Here is a 6,000-nt window from a genome sequence, read left to right on the forward strand (position 1 = left end):
GGCAACATAGCTAGACACTGTCTCTACAAAAAAAAAAAAAATTAGCGGAGTGTGGTGGGATGCTCCTCCAGTACCAGCTACTTGGGAGGTTGAGGTGGGAGGATTGTTTGAGTCTGGGAGGCTGAGGCTGCTGTGAGCCATGATCACACCACTGCATCCCAGCCTGGGCAATAAGCAAGACCGACCGCGCCTCAAAAAGAAAAGTAAAACTCATTTTTTTGCAGGAGCCCATACAAACACAGAAGATATGTGGATTTGGCGGAAGTGCCTGTGGCTTGTAGACTACTGGTATAAAGGATCTTTTTTTCTACTGCTTTTAAATTGTTGTTTCTTTGTTTTAGAGACAGGGTCTCGCTCTGTCGCCCATGCTGGAGCGCAATAGCTCAATCATAGCTCACTGCGGCCTGGACCTCCAGGGCTCAAGTGATCCTCCCATCTGTAGACTATAGTCATGTACCACCATGCCCATGCCCAGCACTTTTTTTTTTGGGGTAGAGAACAGGTCTTGCATGCTAAGTTGCCCAGACTTTTTTTTTTTTTAGGTGGAGTCTCGCTCTGTGGCCCAGAGCTGGAGTGCCCTGATGTGATCTCGGCTCCCTGCAGCTTCTGCCTCCCAGTTAAAGCGATTCTCCTGGCTCAGCCTCCCGAGTAGCTGGGGCTACAGGCGGGCGCCACCACGCCTGTATAATTTTTGTATGTTTAGTAGAGATGGGGTTTCACCATGTTGGCCAGGCTGGTATCAAACTCCTGACCTCAAGTGATCCGCCTGCCTTAGCCTCCCAAAGTGCTGCGATTAAATGCGTGAGCCACCGCGTCGGTCCTTTTTTCTATTTCTATGAATCCTTGGGGGAAATAGTGTATCCAAGGACCCTTAAAAGTAAGATTGCCAGATTTAGCAATAAAAATACAGAACACCCAGCTAAATTTGAATTTTAGGTAAACAAGGGATACTTTTTAAAAGTATATGTCCCATGCAATATTTACGTATTTTCTCTGACACGCCTAATTCAAATATTATAGTACTCTCCAGGTGCAAACATATTCTCATCCTCCACCCCCATCCCCCACACTACTGGCCCATGGCCCACCCCTCACCAGGCTCCCTGTCTTTTTCCTTCCTGTCTTCCCTACTTTTCCCTTCCCCCACACCCCCAGCTCCATTTCCCCACCTCCACCCCCTCCCCCAGTGAGAGTTACCGGTTACCGCTGTATATTCCCACGTGGAGAGCCCTTTGACCTCACCGTGTGGGCGGGAAAACAAAGACATTCCCTGTCAATCAGTGGGGAGCGGGCCTGAGGACCGCCTCTCCCCAGCACGTGACCTGCAGGAAGATGGCGCCAGTCACGTGGGGCGAGTCTATGGGGCAGGGGCAGCCTGGCTGCTAGCTGGTAAAGCCCCAGTCAAGAACGATTCTTTTTAGTGTTCTCAGGAAGAAGAACGGGAGGTTACACTTTGCAGGCCCCAGTGTGTCAATTCATGGCACTATGATTATCTCTTCTGTGACTGTTTGCAGCTTTTATTAGTATTTGTAAATCTTAATAAATAAAAATACCCCAGTCTTGTCTCCGAAACGAATCTGTAAACAAAGGAAAGGCTTTGTATTCCTCCTGAGCCTATGAGAGTAGGACGGTGTAAGTCTGCAAGGAATGCTGGGGGACAGGGAACTGTGCCAGGGATGGAATGTCGAGGGCAGAGTCGGGACTGCGTGAATGTCCCCACCATGAGACCCAGCCCTTTCTTAGAAGATCGAATTCTAGTTTGTATGTTTACCACTCCTTGATATGCTTCATAAATCCAAAAACTGCTCTCCTGGAAGCCTGCTTCTTCCAGGAAGCCTCCCGTCCCGCTCGAATCCTACGTGTTTTTCTCTTCTAAACTCCTTAACTTCCTTAACGTAACCTTTAGCAATGAATCTTGCACTAATGGTTCAGCAATAAGTCGCAACACCTCTTGAACTGTTGCTAATTTTTTTCTATGGTGAAATATTTCACTCATTTTCCCTATTTTCCAAGGGCCAGTAACGTGCTTTTTATCAGTGGACCTGATGGCATGGTTGGCTAAAGGTAGTTTTGACCCTTCAAGTCGCAGCAGACGGCTGTGGCAATAATCATATAATCAACTCTGGCATATAGAAATATATAAGCACCACTTTGGGAGGCCGAGGCAGGTGGATCACTTGAGGTCAGGTGTTCAAGAGCAGCCTGGGCAACATGGCAAAACCCCGTCTCTACCCAAAATACAAAAATTAGCTGGGTGTGGTGATGCGCCTGTAGTTCCAGCTACTTGGGAGGCTGAGGCAGGAGAATCACTTGAACCCTGGAGTTGGAGGTTGCAGTGAGCCAAGATCATGCCACTGCACTCCAGCCTGGTTGACAGAGCCAGACTGTGTGTGTTGGCTCATCTCTCTTCTGTAATTAGGTGAGTTTTTGTTTCTATAATGTATCTCTAAAATGGTGTAGTTTTCTCCAATAGTTGGTAAAGCGGAAACCTAACAAGGCCTTCTTTGAAAAAAAAAAGATTGATAAAATACATAATAGCCTACATATATGTGTCTACTTAGGGTTTCAATTGTTAAACTTTGAATCAGTCACAAAATATTCATTTTACTATTCCCAACTCTCTACCCGATGTAAGTGATCTATGATAAAAATACAGGTACACTTACATTGTTATTTATCCTAGCAGTATCCATATGCTAATCTGTTTGACTTGTTTTTATTTTGTTGACAAGCTGAAAAATCAGAAAGATAGTGGCTATTGAACCCAATAGGGGATGTATCTGACCACTTTTGGTGATATACATTTTAACTTCCAATTCATCTTGAAACTCTTAAATGAAATTTTATTTCAGTATTTGTTTTCACTGTTTCCTCTATTCTTTTAGGTCTCTTATAGCAGAAGGCACAGGAAAGCTTGAGATAGTCTTGGTTTATCAGATCATTAATTGTACAAGAAAGTATTTAAATAGACAATAATTTTGGATGGATTATTAAATTCAGAAAGCAATCATCTCCTTTTTAAAAAATAGTTGAGCTGGGCATGGTGGCTCATGCCTGTAATCCCAGCGTTTTGGGAGGCCAAGGAGGGTGGATCACGAGGTCAAGAGACTGAGATCATCCTGGCCAACATGGCGAAACCCCGTCTCTACTGAAAATACAAAAATTAGCTAGGCGTGGTGGGTGCCTCTAATCCCAGCTACTCGGAAGGCTGAGGCAGGAGAATTGCTTGAACCGGGGAGACAGAGGTTGCAGTGAGCCAAGATCGCGGCACTGGACTCCAGTCTGGGTGAGAGTGAGACTCCATGTCAAAAAAAAAAAAAAAAAAAAAAAAAGTTGTTTAAAATAAGTTAAAATCTAATAAAGCAGGCCAGGCGTGGTGGCTCACACCTGTAATCCCAGCACTTTGGAAGGCCGAGATTGGCAGATCACCTGAGGTCAGGAGTTCGAGACCAGCCTGACCAACATGGTAAAAACCCCGTCTCTAATAAAAATAGAAAAATTAGCCAAGTGTGGTGGTGCATGCCTGTAATCCCAGCTACTCGGAGGCTGGGGCGCGAGAATTGCTTGTACCCAGGAGGTGTAGGTTTTAGTGAGCCAAGATCACACCACTGCACTCCAGCCTGGGCGACATAGGGAGACTCGGTCTCGACAACAACAAAAAATCTAATATAGCAATTTGACATTTGTTTGTTCTTCACAAATTTCAAGCAGTACATGTATATTGTTAGTTTATCCCCCATCAAATTCAATTTTGCAAAATAGATTTTTTTTATTTATTTTTTTGAGATAGGGTCTCATTCTGCTGCCCAGACAGATTGTGCAGTGGCATAATCTCAGCTCCCTGGCTCCTCAACCTCCCCAGGCTCAGGTGATCCTCCCACCTCAGCCTCCTGAGTAGCTGGAATACCAGGGTGCACCACCATGCTTGGCTAATTTTTCTATTTTTCCTATTTTTTGTAGAGACAGGGTTTCTCCATGTTACCTAGGCTGGTCTCAAACTCCGGGGCTCAAGCAATCCGCCTGCCCCAGCCTCTCACAGTGTTGGAATTACAGGCTTGAGCCACATGGCCCAGCTGCAAAACAGATGTTTTTTTGTTTGTTTTTTCGTTTGTTTTGAGACGGGGTCTCGCTCTTGTCGCCCAGGCTGGAGTGCAGTGGCGCGATCTCAGCTCACTGCAAGCTCCGCCTCCCGAGTTCACGCCATTCTCCTGCCTCAGCCTCCCCAGCAGCTGGGACTACAGGTGCCTGCCACCAAGCCCGGCTATTTTTTCTTTGTATTTTTAGTAGAGACAGGGTTTCACCATGTTAGCCAGGATGGTCTCAATCTCCTGACCTCGTGATCCACCCTCCTCGGCCTCCCAAAGTGCTGGGATTACAGGCGTGAGCCGCCGCACCCGGCCCAAAATAGATATTTTTAAAAGCAGATTTCTTCTTGAAGTTTTATTTATTTTTTTTTTTTGAGACGGAGTCTCGCTCTGTCGCCCACGCTGGAGTGCAGTGGCCGGATCTCAGCCCACTGCAAACTTCGCCTCCCGGGTTTACGCCATTCTCCTGCCTCAGCCTCCCGAGTAGCTGGGACTACAGGCGCCCGCCACCTCTCCCGGCTAGTTTTTTGGTATTTTTTAGTAGAGACGGGGTTTCACCGTGTTAGCCAGGATGGTCTCAATCTCCTGACCTCGTGATCTGCCCGTCTCAGCCTCCCAAAGTGCTGGGATTACAGACTTGAGCCACCGCGCCCGGCCTTTTTTTTTTTTTTTTTTTTGCCATGAAGTCTTGCTCTGTCGCCCAGGCATAATCTCGGCTCACTACAACCTCTGCCTCCCGGGTTCAAGTGATTCTCCTGTCTCAGCTTCCCAAGTAGCTGGAATTACAGGTGTATGCCACCACGCCCAGCTAATTTTTTGGGTTGTTTGTTTGTTTGTTTTTGAGACAGAGTCTCACATTGTCACGCAGGCTGGAGTGCAGTGGTGCATCTCAGTGCAACCTCCACTTCCCTGGTTCAAGTGATTCTCCTGTCTCAGCCTCCCGAGTAGCTGGGATTACAAGTGCATGCCACCACACCCGGCTAATTTTTTTGTATTTTTAGTACAGACGAGGTTTCACCATGTTGGCCAGACTGGTCTCAAACTCCTGACCTCAGGCAATCCACCTACCTTGGCCTCCCAAAGTGCTGGAATTACAGGCGTGAGCCACTGAGCCCAGCAATTTTTTGTATTTTTAGTAGAGACAGGGTTTCACAATGTTGGCCAGGCTGGTTTTGAACTGCTGACTGCAAGTGATCCACCCCCCCTCAGCCTCCCAAAGTGCTGGGATTACAGGCGTGAGCCACTGCGCTGGCCCTCTTCTTGGAGTTGTAAGCAATTGATTCTACAAGAAAAACGTATGATGGTAAACCGTTTTTTTTTCTTTAGATTAATGTGAGTCAGTCTCCTGATTGTTTCAAAATAGCAGTTAATACTGAAAAGTCATCTACAATTATCTTAAAAATTAATATCCTGGGGCCAGTGCAGTGGCTCATGCCTGTAATCCCAGCACTTTGGGAGGCTGAGGTGGGTGGATCACAAGGTCAGGAGTTTGAGACCAGCCTGGCCAAGATGGTGAAACCCTGTCTCTAACTAAAAACACAAAAATTTGCCAGGCCCGTGGCAGGTGCCTGTAATCCCAGCTATTCAGGAAGCTGAGGCAGGAGAATCGTTTAAACCCGGGAGGCAGAGGTTGCAGTGAGCTGAGATCACGCCACTGCACTCCAGCATGGCCGACAGAGTGAGACTCTGTCTCAAAAAAATATAAATAAATAAATATCTTGGCCAGGCGAGGTGGCTCACGCCTGTAATCCCAGCACTTTGGGAGGCTGAGGCGGGCAGATCACAAGGTCAAGAGATTGAGACCATCCTGGCCAAAGTAGTGAAACCCCATCTCATCAGCCTTCCATTTTGCTAGCCTGCCAGTGTGCTGCTTATGATGTGCCACCTTAGGGTACCCCTCATCTTCCTAAGAGCC

This window comes from Macaca nemestrina, chromosome 14 (genome assembly GCF_043159975.1).
Source record: "Macaca nemestrina isolate mMacNem1 chromosome 14, mMacNem.hap1, whole genome shotgun sequence".
NCBI classification, from domain to species: Eukaryota; Metazoa; Chordata; class Mammalia; order Primates; family Cercopithecidae; genus Macaca; species Macaca nemestrina.